Below are 23108 nucleotides of genomic sequence, written 5' to 3'. Positions count from 1 at the left end.
ACTAACTGGGTGACCTTGGGTGAGTCTCATCATCTGTTTCTTCAGTGTCAAAGAGATAATAATGCCTTGGTCACAATGTTCTGGGAGGATGGAAATGAAATGATACATGTAAACATGCCTAGCATGGTACCAGGAACATTTTTAGTTTCCTCTCCCATTAACTTATTACTGGAATTTGTTTACAGATAGGGCAAGAATATAGTCATAGTTCCCTAAGGTTTATGGGAAGAAGCACAGATCCACTCTTGCAGCGGGACACCGTGACACGTCACTCCCAAGTGTAGAGGGACGGGGTGAGTCAACGCCACACCAATCAATTCATACTTCATAGTTTGATTTCTGTGCCTCCCTCAGTCTCTCTCCATATGCAACATTTCCCTCTTTACTGTGTGGCTTCCTTTCTTCCTGCTGCAAAATGCCTGCATCTATGCCCTTGTCAGTGTCTATCTGTCAGTGAAAAGAATATCCATTAAAGCATTTGTGTTTCTGGGAATTAAATATTCTAAACTTATTAAACATAACAAAATTGGATATAGTTTGGTGAAATCTTCCTCTGCTCCTGTTATGAACTGAATTGTGTCCCTCCCAAATACATACTTGGAAGCCCTAACCCCCAGTGTGATGGTATTTGGAGATAGGTCCCGTAAGAAGGATATCGAGATTATAAAGTCGTATGGGTAGAGTCCTAACTCAATTAGGACTGGGGTTCTTAGAATAAGGGCAAGAGAGCCCAGGGGTGTTGTTGGGGCCTTCAAAACAATACCCCACTGTATGATGCTTTGGCGCTGAGTGCTTTGAACTAAAGGAGAACTAGAGTCTCTCTGACCTTTTCCTGCCCTTCTGCCTCTTGTCCCTTTTTCTCTCCCAAAGTGCAGGGAGAGGCATTCTCTGAATTTCCCTTATCTGCCTTGAGATCCTTCAGAAAAATCTGAATTGTCCTGCATCGCCCTCCACAGGAATCCCATCATGTAGGGAGACTGACTTACCACAGGAAAGAAGACCAAAGGTTAACACCAAATATCCGGACAGACTTTGTCACAAGTTATCACCTGTTCTTCCGGCCCATTCTTTCTCTCCCTCAAATCATTTATGCTCCCCTCAGCTGTCTGCATCCCTCCTTCCCTCTCCCCTGTGATGAGAGCATATAAGCTTCTAAATCGCACTGCTTTGAGGGTATTTACTTTTCTTTCTTGTGATGCCCCTTTTCTCTTGTTCATCTGTTTACAGTCAGTTCATTTCATAGACTCAAATTACAGAACCTTCAGAGGGTGATGGGAAAATTCCCTTTGTCCCTACAATGTGTATGCCCAGAGAAAAGACCATAGCAGGACACAGCAAGAAGTCAGCCATCTGCAAGCCAGGGAGAGAGGCCTCGACAGAAGCCAAACCTGCCAACACCTTAATCTTAGACTTCTGGTTTCCAGAACTCTGAGAAAAAACATTTAGGTTGTTTAAGTCATCTAGTCTGTGGCAGTTTGTTATGGTAGCCTGAGCAAACTAATATAGCTCCCAAAATAATTGTAAGAATAGATTTTACGGAGTGGCTATCATGTGACATGTACAGAGTGTTTTAGACTGAATCCCATTTAATCTTTATAACAACCCTAAGAGGTTAGTTAGTATTATGGTGCTGGGATGAATAAAGATGAATAAAGCAAGAAGAAAGGAAGTTTAGAAGAACTTGCCCTCAACCATTCACTGCCCAGTGGGACCTGAATCCAGGTCTGTTTGGTCCCATAGTCTAAAACCTGTTAAACCTGTTACCTTACAGGAATGACAGAAAGTCTTAACTTTTCATTGGCCATGATAATGTAGAGAAGTAGTGGTGTTCATAATCTATATGATGCCAATCCACAAATTATTTATATTTGGAATTAGATGGGTTTTGTACTTAAACTTGATAGGAGTTCGAATGGTGTGCTTGAGCAATCATAGTATTTAATTCATTCCACAAACACAGAGGGCATTGTTGTAGGCAAAACAGACAAAACCCCTTACTCCCATGGGGATTCCATTCTTTGACAAGGGAGAGAAAAAGGAGGTAGACATAAAACATAAAAGAAGTAAACATATTTCTCTCTTTTTTTATTTTTCTGAGATAGGGTCTCACTCTGTTGCCCAGACTGGAGTGCAGTGGCACAAGCAGGGCTCACGCCAGCCTTGACCTCCTGGATTCAAATGATCCTACCACTTCAGCCTCCCAAGTAGCTGGGACTACAGGCATGTGCCCGCATGCCCAGCAAAGTTTTTATAGAGATAGGGTTTTGCCATATTGCCCAGGCTCAAACAATCTGCCCACCTTAGTCTCCCAAAGTGCTGGGATTACAGGCATAAACCACCATACCTGGCCAACATATTTCATAGTGTGTTATTGAAAAATGCTGTGAAGAAAAATAAACAAAGAAAAGATGAAAAGTGTTGGGCAGGGGATGAGGGTTCAATTTTAAATAGGGTTATTGGGCCGGGCGCGGTGGCTCATGCCTGTAATCCCAACACTTTGGGAGGCTGAGGTAGGCGGATCATTTGAGGTCAGGAGTTCAAGATCAGCCTGACCAACATGGTGAAACCCTGCCTCTACTAAAAATACAAAAATATTAGCCGGGCGTGGTGGCACATGTCTGTAGTCCCAGCTACTCAGGAGGCTGAGGCAGGAGAATTGCTTGAACGCGAGAGGCGGAGGTTGCAGTGAGCCGAGATGGCACCAGTGTACTCCAGCCTGGGTGACAGAGCAAGACTCCATCTCAAAAAAGAAAGAAAAAAAAATGCCAGGTGCAGTGGCTCACATCTGTAATCCCAGCACTTTGGGAGGCCAAAGTGGACGGATCACTTGAGGTCAGGAGTTTGAGAACAGCCTCGCCAACATGGCAAAACTCCATCTCTACTAAAAATACAAAAATTAGCCAGGTGTGATGGCGCATGCCTGTAATCCCAGATACTAGGGAGGCTGAGACAGGAGAATTGCTTGAACCCAGGGGACGGAGGTTACTGTGAGCTGAGATAGGGCCATTGCATTCCAGCCTGGGAGACAGAGTGAGACTCCATCTCAAAAACAAAACAAACAACAAAAAAACAAAGGGTTTGTAGTGATAGTTGCATCATTCGTTTACCTATTGAGTCAACATAATTATCAATTAAATAAGGTTGAGTGTGGTAGCTCACACCTACAATCCCAGTACTTTGAGAGGCCAATGTGGGAAAAGAGCTTGATGCCAGGAGTTCGAGAGCAGCTTAGGCAGTAAAGCAAGACCCCGTCTCTACAAAAATAAATAAATTAGCTGGGTGATGGCACATGCCTATAGTCTCAGCTACTTGGGAGGCTAAGGCATATGTATCCCTTGAGGTGGGCAGATCAAGGCTGCAGTGGGCTGTGATCATGCCACTGCACTCCAACCTAAGGAACAGAATGGACTCTGTCTTTAAAATTTTTTAAAAAAGAAATAATTATGTTGACTTGTACAAGATGAATCAATGGCTTTCAATACTTTAAATTTTTACTGTTCTACTAAGGGAGTACAGGATTCTCATTTCACTAACAAAGATGTGCAAGAAATAAATTTTTCTTGTTCTCTTTTTCCCTCCTCTCTCCTTCACCTCTTGAAAAAAAAAATCATTTTTCTATTTTTTTTTTTCTCTGAGACAGGATCTCACTCTGTCATCCAGGCTGGAGTGCAGTGGCACGACCTCAGCTTACTGCAGGCAGGGCTCAAGTGATCCTCCCAACTCAGCCTCTGAGTAGCTGGGACTACAGGCATGTACCACTATGCTTGGCCAATTTTTTAACATTTTTGGTAGAGATGGGGTTTTGCCATGTTGCCCAGGCTGGTCTCAAACTCCTGACCTCAAGAGATCTGCCCACCTTGGCCTCCCAAAGTGCTGAGATTATAGGCAAGAGCCACCACACCTGCCAAGAATTTTTCTTTTCTAACTGAACGCTATTTTCTTTTTCTTTTCTTTTCTTTTTTATTTTTTGACAGAGTCTTGCTCTGTTGCCCAGGCTGGAGTGCAATGGCGCGATCTCCACTCACTGCAACCTCCGCCTCCCAGGTTCAAGCAATTCTCCTGCCTCGGCCCTCCAAGTAGCTAGGATTACGGGTGCCTGCCACCACGCCCAGCTAATTTTTTGTGTTTTTAGTAGAGGTGAGGTTTTGCCATGCTGGCCAGGCTGGTCTCGAACTCCTGACCTCAGGTGATCCACTTGCCTCAGCCTCCCAAAGTGCTGGGATTACAGGTGTGAGCCAACGCACCCGGCCTATTTCTTTTCAAATAGGCAATACATGCACATGGCAAAATGAACAAAGTAAACAGGGAAAAACATCTCTTTCTATCCCAACCCGAGAAAATGTTTCCTAAAACCAAATCTTGGTCACGTTGGCACCTCCCTCACTTCTCTGTTGAGTCAAAGTCCAGGTTTCCCAGGAATAGTGGTGAGTTCTCCATGTCATGATCTACTGGCCAGCATCAGGCAAGATGCCCTCCATCCCATCTGCAGTCTGTTGTCCGTTGCACAGGTGAAGGCTACAGGATTCTCCTCCTGGTACCCTCTTGGCAACACTACCCCACTGCTGGCTGCAGAAGGTGGTGTCTAATGGCTCCCTGAGTCCTGCAGGAGGCTGGGGGGCTGGGAGGGTGTCTTAACCTGTCCAGCCACCACCTCCTTTAGCAAAGTGCTGGGGATGCCAGGCACTTCAGATTTCTTGGCTGGCTCTCCCGTTCATCTGCGGCCCTGTGAGAAAGGTAGGGGTGGAGGTTTGCTCAGTCACTGGTTTACTGACCTTCACCCCCCCAACTTGATTGAAAGCTGAGGATGTCTCATGGGAAACAGCAGTATCTAACCTCTTTCTCTCAGAATATCTTTTCCTCTTGAAATCTGAGATGTTTGCTTGATTAGAGAATACAGAGATGGACTCTGCATATTCTAACCATTGTATTATCTGTCTTAAACTTTAAGCCTCTACCCAAAGTTTGGGCTTTTGAAATTTAAAACTCCTTAACTCTTGCATCTCGAGGTATTGTCTTGGGAAACTCCCCTAAGGCAAGGAATGAAGAGGATTTAAGGGAGGAAAGCAGAAATTAGAGGGAAAAGAAGATGAGAAAATTCAAGGGAATGTCCTTCTCCACCAAACCTAAAGTTGTCTGGCATGTAGTCTGGTTATGACAGTTATAAACTTTCAAACATACAATTTAAAATAAAGCAGCCAGGCGCGGTGGCTCACACCTGTAATCCCAGCACTTTGGGAGGCCAAGGCGGGCAGAGCACGAGGTCAGGAGATCCAGACCATCCTGGCTAACACGGTGAAACCCCGTCTCTACTAAAAATACAAAAAATTAGCCGGGCCTGGTGGCGGGCACCTGTAGTCCCAGCTACTCGGAAGGCTGAGGCAGGAGAATGGGGTGAACCCGGGAGGCAGAACTTGCAGTGAGCCGAGATCGTGCCACTGCACTCTAGCCTGGGCGACAGAGCGAGACTCTGTCTCAAAAAAAAATAATAAAATAAAAAAATAAAAAAATAAAAAAATAAAATAAAGCAATGCCTAAAAAAATTAGATGCAGTAATTAAAATAACTTATGAAATGTTCTGTTAGGGAGAAAAAAAACATTTTCTTGAAAAAAAGTTTAAATAAAACATTTCCTACAAAATTTTTTTTTTTACAAAGGTATAGCCATGACCACAGTGCAAAACTTGGCGAGAGCTTTCGTGTCAATATTTATGACGTTTCATTTTCAGGCTCAAATGGCCAAAGCATTACAGGGTCCTTTGTGTTTAAGCTAAATTGGAATTGAGCAAAATCACTTGCAATCACCTGACAAGTCATATAATCTAGATCTTTCCTTGTTTCCACTTGCTAGCTTCAGTTAAACAAAAATTATGGGAGACCATTGTTTTGGACTGTGCTCCTGCACTAGGCCCCAAGAAAGCAGACCAACTAAAATGGAATCACTTCTTCTAAATGCCACATCATCCAACTGAAACTTTAAGGGAGAAGATAGATCCCCAAACAGATTAATTTTCCCCGACATCAGGAGATTCCAGTCTACTTGAGTAAGCATCATAAGGAAGTCCTTTCTGCTTTAATGCGTTACAAAAAGGTAGCCTGGGCTGGGCGCCGTGGCTCATGCCTGTAATCCCAGCTCTTTGGGAGGCTGAGGCAGGGAGATCACCTGAGATCAGGAGTTCAAGACCAGCCTGACCAATACGATGAAACCCCATCTCTACTAATATAAAACTTAGCCAGGCATGGTGGCACATGCCTGTAATCCCAGCTACTCGGGAGGCTGAGACAGGAGAATGGCTTGAACCCGGGAGGTGGAGGTTGTAGTGAGCCGAGATCACGCCACTGCAATCCAGCCTAGGCAACAAAAGTGAAACTCCGTCTGAAGAAAAAGAAAAAAGTTGCCTGGGCCAGGCGCGGTGGCTCATGCCTATAATCCTAGCACTTTGGGAGGGTGAGGCGAGTGGATAACGAGGTTGGGAGATCGAGACCATCCTAGCTAACAAGGTGAAACACGTCTCTACTAAAAATACCAAAAATTAGCCGGGTGGGGTGGCACACACCTGTAGTCTCAGTTACTCGAGAGGTTGAGGCAGGAGAATCGCTTGAACCCAGGAGGTGGAGGTTGCAGTGAGCTGAGATCACAACACGGCACTCCAGCCTGGGCAACAGAGTGAGACTCCGTCTCAAAAATAAAATAAAATAATTAGTGGGGCATAATGGCGCATGCCTGTAATCCCAGACATTTGGGAGGCTGAGACAGGAGAATCGCTTGAACCCAGAAGACACTGGTTGCAGTGAGCCAAGATTGCCCCAGTGCACTCCAGCCTGGGTGGCTGAGCGAGACTCCATCTTAAAAAAAAAAGTAGCCTGAAGTAACCTGTGTTAACCAACATGATTTTTTCCCCTATTGTTTTGTTTCCTTATTTTCCATCTTACAAAACCCACCGTTCGGCCATTGCTCAGTGGAATCTCTCATTCTGTTCTGTAGGAAGGAGGCTGCCCTGACTCATGAATTGCAAATAATAGCTAATTAGATCTATGATAAAATTTGTTGTAATATTGTCTTTTGACATTTCTGACCTTAGACAGAACTTACTTTACCTCCGTACCTCACTTTCCTCTCTCACTCTCTTGCACTCAGCTCTCTTTTACCTTTGGGCTGTGATTTTATTTATTTTTGAGATGGAGTCTTGCTCTGTTGCCCAGGCTGGAGTGCAGCGGCGTGATCTCAGCTCACTGCAACCTCTGCCTCCTAGTTCAAGCGATTCTCCTGCCTCAGCCTCCTGAGTCACTGGGATTACGGGTACATGCCACCGTGCCCGGCTAATTTTTGTATTTTTAGTAGAGACGGGGTTTCACCATGCTGGCCGGCTGGTCTCGAACTCCTAACCTCGTGATCCGCCCACCTTGGGCTCCCAAAGTGCTTGGACTATAGGTGTGAGCCACTGTGCCTGGCCTGGGCTGTGGTTTTAAAGCAAGCTCCTGGTCTCACTGCTCTTGCCAGCTCCCTTGGGCCAGTTTCCCCTGTCCTAGAGCTCAGGGTGGCTGCTGGAGGCACTGAAGCTACATGCTATGATTAATTTTTCCTGAGACAATTTAATGTAAATTATCTTCCAGTTGGCTACCATCTAATGTGTCTCTTGTATTCCAGAGACAAGTTTTTTGTTTGTTTGTTTGTTTGTTTTTGAGACAGAGTCTCGCTCTGTCCCCCAGGCTGGAGTGCAGTGGCACGATGTCAGTTCACTGCAAGCTCCACCTCCGAGTTCAGGCCATTCTCCTGCCTCAGCCTCCTGAGTAGCTGGGACTACAGGCGCCCACCACCACGCCCGGCTAATTTTTTTGTATTTTTAGTAGAGACAGGGTTTCACCGTGTTAGCCAGGATGGTGTCCATCTCCTGACCTCGTAATCTGCCCGCCTCGGCCTCCCAAAGTGCTAGGATTACAGATGTGAGCCACTGCGCCCGGCATCAAGAGACAAGTTCTTTTAAAGTGTTGTCTTTGTATTGTCTCAAATTCCTCACTTCCAATCACTTTTCAACCTACTATAGCCTAGCTCCACATGGAGACTGCTATTGCTTAAGTCAGCAATGATCTTTTTAGTGGCTTAACCGGGAAATAATCATTCAACAAATATTTATTGAGTGTCAGCTCTGTGCCATGCACTCTTACTAGGTGCTAGGGATACAGCCGTATATAAAATGATTAAAAGTCCCTGTTCCAATGGAGCTTACATTTTAGTAGGAGAAGAAAGACCATACAGATTTGCTTTTTTTTCTTTCTTCTTCTGTTTTCTTAATTTTTATTGTTTGTAAAGTGAAAGTAAGTTTATTAAGAAAGTAAAAGAAGAAAGAATGGCTACTCTGTAGGCAGAGCAGCATATTTTTCTTTTCTTTCTTTGTTTTTTTTTTTTTTTCCTTAGAGATGGGGTTTCACCATGTTGCCCAGGTTGAACTCTTTTATACTAAAGGGATCCTCCTGCTTCAAGTAACTGAGACTATAGGCGCATGACACCACACTCAGCTAGATTTCCTTATTTCTTTATTGTTCTTATTTTAATGATATCCCAATTCCAATCACCCAAGACAGAAATCTGGAAGACCCTATACGTCTTCATCCCTCATTCAATCTGTCACCAAGCCTCAATTCAACTCCAAAATCTCCCTCTAATCCACCCCTTCACTAAAGTCCCACACTACTTGCCTTAGATTGGCTATGAAAACCTATACCACAGGACTGGGTGTGGTGGTTCAGGCCTGTAATCCCAGCACTTTGGTAGGCTGAGGCGGGTGGATTACTTGAGCTCAGGAGTTTAAGACCAGCCTGGCCAACATGGTGAAACTCCATCTCCACTAAAAATACAAAAAAAAAAAAAAATTAGCTGGGTGCGGTGGTGCGTGCCTGTAATCCCAGGTACTCAGGAGGCTGAGGCAGGAGAATCACTTGAACCCCGGAAGCAGAGACTGCAGTGAGCCGAGATCATGCCACTGCACGTCTCCCATTACATATTCCTTCAAGGACTTCCCATTGCCTGTGAGTATATTTCTAAAGAAAAAGTAGGCTGGGCACGGTGGCTCATGCCTGTAATCCGAGCACTTTGGTAGGCTGAGGTGGGCAGATCACCTGAGGTCGGGAGTTCATAGACCAGCGTGAGTAACATGGAGAAACCCTGTCTCTACTAAAAATACAAAGTTAGCCGGGCATGGTGGCACATGCCTGTAATTCCAGCTACTTAGGAGGCCGAGGCAGGAGAATCGTTTGAAGCCGGGAGGTGAAGGTTGTGGTGAGCCAAGATTATGCCATCGCACTCCAGCCTGGGCAACAAGAGTGAAACTCCATCTCACTCTCACTCTCACACACACACACACACACACACACACACACACACACACACAGAGATCTCGCTATGTTGCCCAGGCTGGTCTCAAGCTCCTGAGCTCAAGCAATCCTCCCACCTTGGCCTCCCAAAGTGCTGGGATTACAAGCATGAGCCACTGTGCCCGGACTATTTTCTTAATGATACTAGGTTTTTAAAGAGAGCACTTAAAAAAATTAAAAAGATGTTATAGTTTTTAAAATAATGGTCAAGCTGATCATAAATAGTTTAAATAATAGTTAAAACAAACAAAAAAAAGGCATGGGAACAAACTACAACAAAATAAAAGTCCATTTCCAGGTATTGAAAAATATTGGATTTTTTTTTTTTTTTTTTGAGACAGAGTCTCGCTCTGTCGCCCAGGTTAGAATGCAATGGCGCGATCTCAGCTCACTGCAACCTCCGCCTCCTGGGTTCAAGTGATTCTCCTGCCTCAGCATCCTGAGTAGCTGGGATTACAGGCACGCACCACCACCCCCAGCTAACTTTTGTATTTTTAGTAGAGACGGGCTTTCACCATGTTGGTCAGGATGGTCTCGAATTCCTGATCTGGTGATCTGCCTGCCTCAGCCTTCCAAAGTGTTGGGATTACACGCGTGAGCCGCCACGCCTGGCAAAGAATACTGAAATATTTTTGTACTTACAGACATCCACCAAGTATTTCTGAGTATCTATATACTTATATAGATTCATTTGTGTGTGTATACGTTTCATATGAATGGGATAATTCTAAACATGCTCGTCTATAATCTCTTCTTATACTTTATGTCACAGACATCTATTCATGTGATGTCTAAATATAGCATCATTATTTTTAGTGGCTTCACAGTGTTCCTTTTTACATAATTTTAATTTACTTAACCAATTTTCTTTGAAGGACTTTTATTTGACTCTTCCCCACTCCCTATTTGCGTAATTATTTCCTTAGGGTAAATTCCCTGAGATGGGATGCCAGAATAGAGGATGTGCACATGTTACTTGACAAAACATTGCTAAGCTGTCTTTGGGAAGCACATCAGACAGAACTATGTTCAGTTGAATGAGACAGAATATCCAAAAGGGTGGCTTATACAGACAGGCATTTATGTAAAAAAAAAAAAAGAGGCAGTCCTGAGGCCAGGCGCAGTGGCTCATACCTGTAATCCTAGCACTTTGGGAGGCCGAGGCGGGTGGATCACGAGGTCAGGAGTTTGAGACCAGCCTGGCCAATATGGTGAAACCTCGCTTCTGCTAAAAAATACAAAAATTAGCCAGGCATGGTGACAGGCGCCTGTAGTCCCAGCTACTAGGGAGCCTGAGGCAGGAGAATTGCTTGAACCTGGGAGGCAAAGGTTGCAGTGAGCCGAGATTGTGCCACTGCACTCCAGCCTGGGCGACAGAGCAAGATTCCATCTAAAAAAAAAAAAAAAAAAAAAAAAAAGAGGTGCAGTCCGTAACCCAGGGAACCAGGCCCCTTTCATTTGGGTTTTCCATCACTTTCAGAATTTGGCTGCTTTTGCGTGGTACCAGATAGCTGCTGAAGTCCTAGCCACAGAATCTGCATTCTAAACAGCAGAAAGGAGGAAGAGATGAAAAGGGTCCAACTCTCACAGATTCTTCTGTGTAGTCAGTCACCCCTTCCACTGCCATCCCCTTAGCCAGAATTTAGTCACATAGCTAGCTGTAGCTGTAAGGGAGGATGAGAAATGAAGTCTTTTTAAAAATTTTTTTTCTCTAAAGCCCATGTGTTCTGCTAAAAGTCAGATAATTGTTTACTAAGGAAAAGGGAAAATGGATATTGGGGACAACTAATGGTTTCTGCCACAGGAAGGATGTACTAATTTACACTCCTTGGGACATCACACAGAGGAGGCCTTTTCCCATGCCTTTACCAACACTGTTTTTTCAGACTGTTCCTGCTCCAAACGTAATTCGTTACTTACAATGAAAAATATTTAATCCAACCTCAAATAACTTGTGGAGATTAGAACACCAATATCAATGATGTACATTTTGGCCGGGCGCGGTGGCTCAAGCCTGTAATCCCAGCACTTTGGGAGGCCGAGGCGGGCGGATCACGAGGTCAGGAGATCGAGACCATCCTGGCTAACACGGTGAAACCCTGTCTCTACTAAAAAATACAAAAACTAGCCGGGCGAGGTGGCGGGTGCCTGTAGTCCCAGCTACTTGGGAGGCTGAGGCAGGAGAATGGCGGGAACCCGGGAGGCGGAGCTTGCAGTGAGCTGAGATCCGGCCACTGCACTCCAGCCTGGGCGACAGAGCGAGACTCTGCCTCAAAAAAAAAAAAAAAAAAAAGATGTACATTTTCCCCCAAAAGTAAAAAGTATATGTAAATGTGAGGACACAAGTGCTCCTCTGCCTTCACTTCTTAAACGTTTATTTTTAAAAACATAATTTATTTATTTTCTTTTTGTAGAGATAGGGTCTTGTTATATTACTTAGGTGGGTCTTGAACTCCTGGCCTCAAAGTGAACCTTCTGTCTTGGCCTCCCGAAGTGCTGGGATTACAGGCGTGAGCCACCACACCCAGCCTGACTTCTAAATGTTGAAGCTCTGTCCTTAGTGACATCCCTCCTCTGTCTAGGCAATCTAATTCAAACAGTTTTCAGTGCTGCTGAGTCAAAATCTGTATCAAAATCTGTATCTGTACTAAATTATGCAGCTGCTTACTGTGCACACCCACCTGTAATCCATCCACAGGGGTAGTTTATACTCAGCTATAAAAAAACTAATCTCATCATCTTCCCTTAGAAACCTACCTAGTCCACTTCCTGTATTCCTTATTTTAGTGGCACTAGTTGAGTCATTCTAGACTCTCTTAGCCTCTGTCATCACAAAACATCAACTCCATGACTAAATTCTATTGATTTCACTTCCTTAATATAACTTGACATTCAACTCTGTGGTGCTGCAGAAGATCATGACAAAATCTAATAAGAAAGCTCTCTGCCTCTACGGGCTTGAACCGATCCAAGCTATCTTCAACACAGCAGCCAAAGGCCTCTTACTAAAATGCTGATGTCAATGTGATCTTTTTTTCTTCCCCGTGGCCCAAATCCTTGGGTTGGCACAGAAGGCCAAGGAGTGATCCCTGTCCATCTCTTCTTCAGCATCATCTCATTCTAGCCACTGACTATGCCCTACATTTCAGCACATCCCTGTACTTCCCAGCTGTAGTATCACAATTCACTCACTGCTAAAATGAATCCCTCCTGCCTAGAATTATTCCAGCTCCCTACTTCCTCCAGAAAATATAACATTTTTTTGAGATTCATATCATATAGTCACAACCTGCATAAAACCCTTCCTGACTTACTTCCTTGCTTTGTGCCATTTTTGTGCTCTATACTTGCTATTTATTTTTGAGATGGAGTTTCACTCTTGTTGCCCAGGCTGGAGTGCAATGGTGTGATCTTGGCTCACTGCAACCTCTATCTCCAGGGTTCAAGCGATTCTCCTGCCTCTGCCTCCCAAGTAGCTGAGATTACAGGCACCCGCCACCATGCCTGGCTAATTTTTTGTATTTTTAGTAGAGACTGGGTTTCACCATGTTGGCCAGGCTGGTCTGGAACTCCTGACTTTAGGTGATCCACTAGCCTCAGCCTCCCAAAGTGCTAGGATTACAGGCATGAGCCACAGCGCCCGACCTCTATACTTGCTTTTAATCCAACAGCAAATAGGACTAATATTTATGAATCCAACAAATATGTACTGAGTTCACACTGTGCTTGCCATTGTACTAAAAGCTGGATTCATGACCATGTGCTAGCTGAACATTAGGCTTTTACAGTGTTTAGTCTATACAGGTTACATTAGAAGAGGCTAATTTCCATTCACCATCTCTTGTTTGCTAGAAAAGAAATTGTCTCCTTTATCAGTCTCTGTGAGATGCTAAAAAGCTGATGTTGCCTGTTGTTGATTATGTCAAGAGATATTGTCTTCAATGTCTTGTTGCTTATTCAAATGTTTATTTTTGCTTTTATGACTCCATGTTGTTGGCTGTCACTATCCAGAGTTACCTGGATGTTTTAAGACACAAACATTTGGCTTATTATTTCCTAAGCTTTCTCCTCAAACTCACCCCTAAAAAAGGCCAAGTTAAGGGGATTCTTGGCAGAAATGTAGGCAGATCTAACAGGATGAATGACACTAAACAAAGACTGGGGAAAGGGTGCTCCAAGGGGAGGAGTAGCATGTAAGCAAAAGCTGAATGAAGGGTAGAGGTGACAATGGGCGAGTTTAAAAGACAATTTTTACAAGGGGATAGGACCACCATAAACTATGCTGCAGAGGCTTAGCTCACAGCACACCTTAAACACAGCAGTGCACCAAGATCTGGCTGCATCTATCTGGATCATACATGTTCTATGCAAGTGCAGTCCTATGGTCTCAGGTACCCACCTCTGCTTCCTTCCCTCCACCATAACCCACTAGGGCTGCAATGCAAAGTTCATACTCCTGTTTTACTTCATCTTCCCAATTACCAGTTTCTTCTTCTTTTCTTTTTTTCTTTTTTTGAGACGAAGTTTTACTCTTGTTACCCAGGCTGGAGTACAATGGCGCAATCTCGGCTCACCGCAACCTCTGCCTCCCATGTTCAAGGGATTCTCGCACCTCAGCCTCCAAAGTAGCTGGGACTACAGGCATGCGCCACCACATCTGGCTAATTTTGTATTTTTAGTAGAGTCAGGGTTTCCCCATGTTGGTCAGACTGGTCTCAAACTCCTGAACTCAGATGATCCACCTGCCTCAGCCTCCCAAAGTGCTGGGATTATAGGCATGAGCCACAGTACCCAGCTTCCAGTTTCGTCTTTTAATGTCTATCCCACACAAGAATATTTCTGAACTGAAAAATCTTAAGGATAGAAAAGAACACAGAAGGAAATGCAAGTACACTAAATTTTGCACAAATTAAGGAAGAAATTCATGATTTAGGTCGGGGTGGTGGCTCATGTCTGTAATCCCAACACTGTGGGAAGTCGAGGTGAGTGGATCACCTGAGGTCAGGAGTTTGAGATCAGCCTGGCCAACATGGTGAAACCCATCTCTATCAAAAATACAAAACTTAGCTGGGCGTGGTGGCGGCCACCTGTAGTCCCAGCTACTTGGGAGGCAAAGGCAGGAAAACTGCTTGAACCTGGGAGGTGAAGGTTGCAGTGAGCTGAGATTGCACCACTTCACTCCAGCCTGGGTGACACAGCGAGACTTTGGCTTAAAAAAAAAAACAATATAAATTCATGATTTAAAAGAGAGGGTCAAAGTGCATTCCAGAGTGGTCTAAAAGGCCTTGGTATATTCATAACTATCATGCTATATGGGTAGTGTTGGTTGGTTATGAATGACTTACAAACTCTAATACCTGACTGCTATCTTCCTGTCTTCCTTCCCCCACTCTCCTCCCAATCTGTGGCTTTGCCAATATTGTTTACCACTTCACATCTAAAACAGATAGTCATAAATCATATTTACCTTAAATTCTTTCTTCAATTAATTTTCTCTTTACAAAATCCAAAGATCTTTAGCTATCTAAACCTACTTCAAACTGAAGCTTGCAAATCCCTAAATCCTTAAAGTTTATTTTCTGAATAAATCTAACCAAATTACTAGTTCACACTTAAAAATACCAGTTTTGGGGCCGGGCGCGGTGGCTGACGCCTATAATCCCAGCACTTTGGGAGGCTGAGGCAGGCGGATCACAAGGTCAGGAGATCGAGACCATCCTGGCTAACATGGTGAAATCCCATCTCCACTAAAAATACAAAAAAATTAGCCGGCCGTGGTGGTGGGCACCTGTAGTCCCAGCTACTCAGGAGGCTGAGGCAGAATGGCGTGAACCCAGGAGGTAGAGCTTGCAGGGAGCCGAGATCACACCACTGCACTCTAGCCTGGGTAACAGAGCACGACTCTGTCTCAAAAAAAAAAAAAAAAAAAAAAAAATACAGTTTTGCTAGCCACTAACTATTGACATTTTACTTTTCTAAATTTAAAATAATAACGAAGTCTAGACTTTTGGGTACTAATAAAATAATTTTTGCCTTAAGCCATTCATTTGATTTTCTCATGTATAAAGGGGTGATACTATCTTCCTAGTTGGAATGCCATAATATTTATTAAACAACTGTAAAGTCATAAATGAAACTGTTAAATAAATGCAAGTGTTTAATGTGGAAGGTAAACTTGTCTAGACTGTCTACACAAATCTCTCCTTTGTTTGCTAGCTTTATTTTACCTTAGTTTTCATTTCATTTCAATTCCTCGAATAGTGCTGACTTCTAAAATACAGAATATAGAAGTGGCAGTCTTTGAGAAAGGGGGTATATTAGTCTGTTCTTGCATTGCTATAAAGAACTACCTGAAACTGGGTAATTTATAAAGAAAAGAGGTTTTAAGTGACTCACAGTTCCACAGGCTGTACAGGAAGCATGGCTGGGGAGGCCTCAGGAAACTTATAGTCACGATGGAAGGTGAAGGGGAAGCTGGCCCCGTCTTACATGGACAGAGGAGGAAGACAGAGAGAAGGGGGAGGTGCTGCACACTTTTAAACAACCAGATCTCATGAGAACTCACTCACTATCACAACAGCAAGAGGGAATTCCACCCCCATGATCTAATCACCTCCCACCAAGCCCCTCCTCCAACACTGGGATTACAATTTGGACACGAGATGGGGGCAAGGACACAAATCCAAACCATATTGCGGGGAAGAATCTCATTCAGCAAACAGACACTACTCTGTCTTAGGCAAGCGATTCAATACATAATCACTTTACACAGTTTTGAGGAATGGATCTGGGGAGATGTCTACATCAGCAGTTTGTCCTGGTTCAAACACACACATGGTCACAGCACTTCCAGCAAGGTTGCCCACGGACCAGGGCTCCTGACAGCCTCTCACATTTTCAATCATGTGTTTTTTGAGGCTACTGGTGGTTTTGATTTTTTTTTTTATTTGATAACCATAGCCACCATGATTTATGAACTCCAAACATGTATTAACTTGGCCTTGCACAGCCTTATTTATAGTGGAAAGACTCAGCTTCCCACTGCCCGTCCCACAGCCCCATTTCAAGGGCTGACTTGAGCACACTTTGTTCTGCAGGTGACATCTGGCCTGCTACTCCAGCCACTGCTGATTGGACCAGGGTGGCCAACTGACCTGGACTAGTTAGGACATTTTCAGTTACAGGTGATGGAAAACCCTCTCAACCTGATCTGAGCAAAGAAGAGGGGCCTATTGACTCACCTAACGGTAATGCCTAGCTGGCTGTGGAGGCTCAAACAGTGCCACAGAGACCCCACCTCTCCTTCACCCGTTGGTTCCTCTCCCTCCACACTGACTGCATCTGTAGGTAGGTTGTCCCTGGTGGTGACAGCATGGCTGCTAGACCCTGGTTCACATCACTATAACCGCAAGTTCAGGGATAAAGGAAGTGTGCCTTTCTCAAGCATCTCATTGGCTAAGATTGGGGAGTGGACCTATCTCTGCATCACTATAGACACTGAGGATGGTGGGTCCATATGAGACTATTTGGACCATACAAAATGAGGGTGAGGGAGGCATGACTTTCCTGTGGAAAACCAGGGCACTGTAACCACAAGAAGACGGACAGAGGCAGGTGGTAAAAACATTAGCTCCTACCACATGATCCAAGGATGGGCAATAGACTGGCTTGACTGTGGGAGAAAGCTCCCAAACAGGGCAGAGTGGCTGAATGAGAGCGTCAGATCCTCTGGTGGGAGGAAATGGAACTTGAGGCTCAGAACTGAGCCTTTGGTATGGGAAGCAAAAGCCGAGGGACATGTAGACCCAGAGACGTGGTGGGACACAAGTAGCCGAGCCCGTGGTAGAGCAGCAGGTAGGCCCTGGTACACTTCTGCCCCTGTGGAGCTAGTCTGGAGCTGTCCCGGACCCCACAGGGCCTTCCCACCTGATGGTCCTGGAGCCCCTGGAAGCTGCTAGGCCTCAAGTCTATGACGCTTGGCTCAGTAGCCATGACTTCTAATCATGGTGATCTCCATGAATTTCTCAGGATACAGACTCACTGCAACAGGTAACCACAATGAGGAACCCAAAGGTACTAACCAGCATTTTTATGCAGGGTAGGTAAAGACAAACAAGAAGGAAAAGAAATAAAAGGAAACAGAAAGAACTGAAGAGAAAGGGAAAGGCAAGACAGGACAGAGGGTGGTACACAGGGGAATGGCAGAATACACTGCTATGCCACGTGCTCTTGGGAATCCGGCACAGGGTGGTGGTGCGTTGGGGAGGGATGCTGCCTCCTATTGTCCATTTTACCTCTCACCCTTGATTTTATTTCTAAGTAGCCAGACGACGAAGGGGCCCAGCCCTATCCCACCCCCCTTTAAAGAAACCTCCTGAAAGTCCTTAGTTAATACTTAGCTTCAAAGCACACTTAGCTGCCAGCGAGGTTAGGACATGAGGTTGGATTTGAGGGACCTTCTCCCTCAAAAACCACTCAACTCCCTATATTTTTGAAATTAACCACCACCACCAACCCATCACAATGGGAAGCATTAAGTCTATCTAAAAGTTTTTTTTTTGTTTTGAGACGGAGTCTCGCTCTGTCACCCAGCCTGGACTGCAGTGGCATAATCTCAGCTCACTGCAACCTCCGCCTACTGGGTTCAAGCAATTCTTCTGCCTTGGCCTCCTGAGTAGCTGGGATTATAGGCAGGTGCCACCATGCCCGGCCAATTTTTGTATTTTAGTAGAGACAGGGTTTCGCCATGTTGGCCAAGCTAGTCTTGAGCTCATGACCTCAAGTGAGCCACCTGCCTCGGCCTCCCAAAGTGCTGGGATTGCAGGTATGAGCTACCATGCCAGGCCTGAAAAGTTGGGTTCTCTACTAAAAGGTGAGATTAATTGTGGAGAGGCAACTTGCAGCCTGGAGTGAGAGTAACAAATCCCCTGTCCCACTGTCATGTCTCTTCTCTATTTTCTTTTTTTTCACCTCTCCTGGCCAGCAGTTTGCATAAACTTCAGAATGGCCACTTCGAGCTTCCTCTGAACCTATTTCAGTTCCCTGAAGCTACTCTCTGCAGCTATATTCTTCTATGTCTTAGTCCCCATTTTCTTTTTGTTGTTGTTGTTCTTTTTTGAGACGGAGTCTTGCTCTGTTGCCCAGGCTGGAGTGCAGTGACACTATTTTGGCTCACTGCAGCCTCCGCCTCCCGGGGTCAAGCAATTCTCCTGCCTCAGCCTCCCGAGTAGCTGGGACTACAGGCGCCCGCTGCTATGCCTGGCTTTTTTTTTTTTGTATTTTTAGTAGATATGGGGTTTCACCGTGTTAGCCAGGATGGTCTTGATCTCCTCACCTCATGATCTGCCCGCCTCAGCCACCCAAAGTGCTGGGATTATAGGGCGTGAGCCACCATGCCCAGATTAGTCCCCATTTTCAAGAAGGGGCTCCTCTTTCCACACCAGGCCACCCAAGTCCTGTGGCTGCTGGTCAGTCGGTAGATTCACTGCACTAGAGTCAGGTGTCTATCCTTGGTCCAGTGGCAAGTGGTAGGCTGGGGGATTGTGCCAAACAGATGGTGATTTATCTCAGGTGGAGGCTCAGACAGGTGTGAAATGACCGACACACCCAGGCAACTCTATTTTCCCACTAACATATTTAGGTGAATCAAGTAGGTGGGCCACAAATAGCTTCACACACTCAGGACTGTCATAACAAAGAACCACAAATGGGGTGGCTTAAAATAACACAAATTTATTTCTCACGATTCTGGGGATAACTCACGGTGTTAGTAAGGCCATGCTCCTTCTTTCTGAAGGGGAAGTCTCTTCTTAGCTTCTGCTAGTTTGCTGAAAATCTTTGGCAACTTTTGCTGCATCCCTCCAATCTCTGCCTTCATCATCGCATGGCTTTCTGTGTGTCTGTCTTCACATAAGGACACCAGCAGTAAGGACACCAGTAGTATTGGATCAGGGGCTCATGCTACTCTAGCAGAATCGCATTTTAACTAATTTCATCTGCAATGACCTTGTTTCTAAATAAAGTCACAGTCTGTGGTACTCAGGGTTAGGACTTCCAAAAATCTTTTTGCGGGGAGACATAATTCAGTCCCTAACATATACGTACATGGGTTACACAGCCTACAGCCTATCTTCCATAAATCAGATACATACCTAAGCATTAAGGCAGAATTACTCCTGAATGCTCCTCACAGTGGCACTACTACATGGACGTGCCTACTACGTCTTTACGTATCCATCAATTGCTCTTAGTTATGCTTTTAATAAAGTAGTCTTGGTGTTACCACCCTCCAAAAAAGAAACAAGGTTAAACAAAATCCGTGTTTAAAAGTAATATTTAGGAATCATTATTTCACTTATATAAAAACATCCTTTAGTCACAGCTTAAACAAGCTCCACTAATTGGGAACAATTAGTTTGACACAGTAGGCAGAATGTAAAAGCATTAAAAATGTTGCCAAGAGCTTCTTGGCCCTTTTTTATACATTTTTTTCAGACAGGGTCTCACTCCAGCCAAGCAGGCTAGAATGCAGTGGCGCAATCCCGGTACACTGTACCCTGGACTCCTGGGCTAAAGCAATCTTCCCACCTCGGCCCGCAAGTAACTGGGACTACGAGCCGGGGCCACCACGCCCGGTGAATTTTTGTATTTTTTTGTAGAGATGTGGTTTCACCATGGGAATTGAGGCTGGTCTCAAACTCCCGACCTCAGGTGATCTGCCCACCCCGGCGTCTCGAAGTGCTGGGATTACAGGCGTGAGCCACCGCGCTGGGCGGTTCCTCGTTCCTTTAGGCTCCCATGGCCGCCATCTTCAGAAGAGGGAGCCTTGGGGAACCAAAGTGTGGAAGACTGTAATGGCGGAGCGGAGGCTTTAAAGGGTATGAATGTGGAAACCACTTTTTCCAGCCAAATGGCAATCTATTTCTCTCTGTCTCTGTTTTTTTTTTTTCCTTAGGCAGAATCGCGCTTTATCACCCAGAATGGAGTGCAGTGGCGTGATCTCAGCTCACTCCAACCTCCACCTCCCGGGCTCAAGCGATTCTCCTGCCTCAGCCTCCTGAGTAGCTGGGATTACAGGCGCCTGCCACCACGCCCGGCTAATTTTTTTTTTTTTTTTTTTGTATTTTTAGTAGAAATGGGGTTTCACGATGCTGGCCAGGCTGTTCTTTTTTTAAAAAATGCTGAAGATATACTTTAATACAGTTTTAAACAGGAGGAAGTCTCATCTTGGTACAAAAGGAACTTACCATAATAAAAATGTAAGATTGGGCAGGAAAATGTGCAAAAAATTTGTATATCTTACCTCATATAATCCTTGAAACATTATTATGAGGTAGAAAGTTGTATCTGTTGGGCCGGGCGCGGTGATCCCAGCACTTTGGGAGGCCGAGGTGGGCGGATCACCTGAGGTCGGGAGTTCAGACCAGCCTGGCCAACACAGCAAAACACCGCACAACACCGCACAACACCGCCTCTACTAAAAATACAACATTTGCCGGGGGTGGTGGCGCATGCCTGTAATCCCAGATACTGGGGAGGCTGAGGCAGGAGAATCGCCTGAACCCGGGAGCCGGAGGTTGCGGTGAGCCGAGATGGCGCCATTGCACTCCAACCTGGGCAACAAAAGCGAAACTCCGCCTCAAAAAAAAAAAAAAAAAAAATAGGTGTATCTGTTTTTTGGGGTGAGAAAACTAACCCGGCCGGGCGCAGTGGCTCATGCCTGTAATCCCAGCACTTTTGGGAGGCCGAGACGGGCGGATCACGAGGTTGGGAGACTGAGACCATCCTGCCAACACGATGAGACCCCGTCTCTACTAAAAATACAAAAAACAAAATTAGCCAGGCATGGCAGCGGGCGCCTGTAGTCCTAGCTACTCAGGAGGCTGAGGCAGGAGAATGGCGTGAACCCGGTAGGCGGAGCTTGCAGTGACCTGAGAGATCGCGCCACTGCACTCCAGCCTGGGCGACAGAGCGAGACTCCGTCTCAAAAGAAAAAAAAAAAAGAAAAGAAAACTAACCCATCCGGCCGGCCGTGGTGGCTCAAGCCATCTCTACAACCCCATCTCTACAAAAAATACAAAAATTAGCCGGGCATGATGGTGGGTGCCTGTAGTCCCAGCAATTCGGGAGGCTGAGGCAGGAGAATCGCTTGAACCAAGCAGGCGGAGGTTGCACTGAGCCGAGATGGCGCCATTGCACTCCGCTGAGATGGCGCCATTGCACTCCAGCCCGGGAAACAAGGGCGAAACTCCGCCTCAAAAAAAAAAAAAAAAAGAAAGAAAAGAAAAAAGTTGTATCTAACCAGTCCGGTCGGGCATGGTGGCTCACGCCATCTCTACAACCCCATCTCTACAAAAAAATATATAAAAATTAGCCAGGCATGATGGCGGGTGCCTGTAATCCCAGCAATTCAGGAGGCTGAGGCAGGAGAATCGCTTGAACCCAGCAGGCGGAGGTTGCGGTGAGCCGAGATGGCGCCATTGCACTCCAGCCTGGGCAACGAGAGCGAAACTCCGCCTCAAAAAAAAAAAAAAAGAAAAAAGAAAGTTGTATCTAACCAATCCGGTCGGGCACGGTGGCTCACGCCATCTCTACAACCCCATCTCTACAAAAAAAAAAAAAAAACAAAAACAAAAATTAGCCGGGCATGACGGTGGGTGTCTGTAATCCCAGCTATTCGGGAGGCTGACGCATGAGAATCACATGAACCCAAGAGGCGGCGGTTGCAGCATGCCAAGATCGCTCCACTGCACGCCAGCCTGGGGCGGCACAGTGAGACTGTCTAATAAACAACAAAAAAAACCCTAAAAGATACTGATCAGATAAACACATAAGCAAAACTAAGATGTCCACCATGGTAAGTGCTATCAAGAAGAGAGACCTGTGCTCGCTTCACCAGCACATATACTAAAATTGAAACGATAGAGAAATTAGCATGGCCCCTGAGCAAGAGACACCCTTTCCCTTCTGAGCCTGCTTAAAAAAAAAAAAAAAAAAAAAAAAAAAAGAGAGAAATATGCTGGCTTTGTAGAACATGGTCAGGAGCTTTGTCTGATACGGGGAAGATGAAAAATTATTGGTTTTTATTATTTTTTAAATTTTTATTTTTTTTTTGAAACGGAGTTTCGCTCTTGTCGCCTAGGCTGAAGTGCAATGGTGCAGTCTCTGCTCACTGCAACCTCCGCCTCCTGGGTTCAAGCGATTCTCCTGCCTCAGCCTCCCAAGTAGCTGGGATTACAGGCACTCGCCACCACACCCAGCTAATTTGTATATTCTTAGTAGAGACGGGGTTTCACCATGCTGGCCAGGCTGGTCTCAAACTCCTGACCTCAAGTGATCCGCCCCCCTAGGCTTCCTGAAGTGCTGGGATTAGAAGTGGGAGCCACCGCGCCTAGCCAAATTTTTGGTTTTTAAGGAGGTGAGGTGGTTGGCATACTATATTCCAATGATTGTGAGACACTTTTTTTCTTACAAAATCGCTGAAATCAAAGTTTAATTAGCATTGTTTTCTTTCTGGGCTATATGTGAAATAATGATGTGGCCTATACTCAGGGGCATTTTAGAGTTGGTGAGATACAGTGATTAGGTTTGCAATTTTAAAAGTTCACGTTGGATGTAATATGGAGAATAGATTTATGATCAGCTACATGGATCAGGCTTAATTTTATAATAAAATGCAGAAATTGACTATTGATGCTGAGTAACACTAATGTTTTTATCTCAACTCTTTTTTATTTTTTG

At 45.1% G+C, this 23108-nt stretch overlaps 1 protein-coding gene and 1 non-coding gene across 4 annotated transcripts in view; one reads left to right on the top strand and one right to left on the bottom strand.

Annotated features, from left to right (window-relative positions):
* The window catches only part of FBXO36 (F-box protein 36), a 97265-nt gene that overhangs the window by 59510 nt on the left and 14647 nt on the right, over positions 1 to 23108 (bottom strand). The window lies entirely within an intron of this gene.
* On the top strand, positions 22251 to 22354 carry LOC119625474 (U6 spliceosomal RNA). Its single transcript, XR_005241667.2, has one exon. It is a non-coding gene; the product is annotated as a U6 spliceosomal RNA (small nuclear RNA).

This window comes from Chlorocebus sabaeus, chromosome 10 (assembly GCF_047675955.1).
Source record: "Chlorocebus sabaeus isolate Y175 chromosome 10, mChlSab1.0.hap1, whole genome shotgun sequence".
In the NCBI taxonomy this organism is placed as follows: Eukaryota; Metazoa; Chordata; class Mammalia; order Primates; family Cercopithecidae; genus Chlorocebus; species Chlorocebus sabaeus.
The sequence above is the reverse complement of the archived record's forward strand: the minus strand, read 5'-3'. Positions and strand labels throughout refer to the sequence as shown.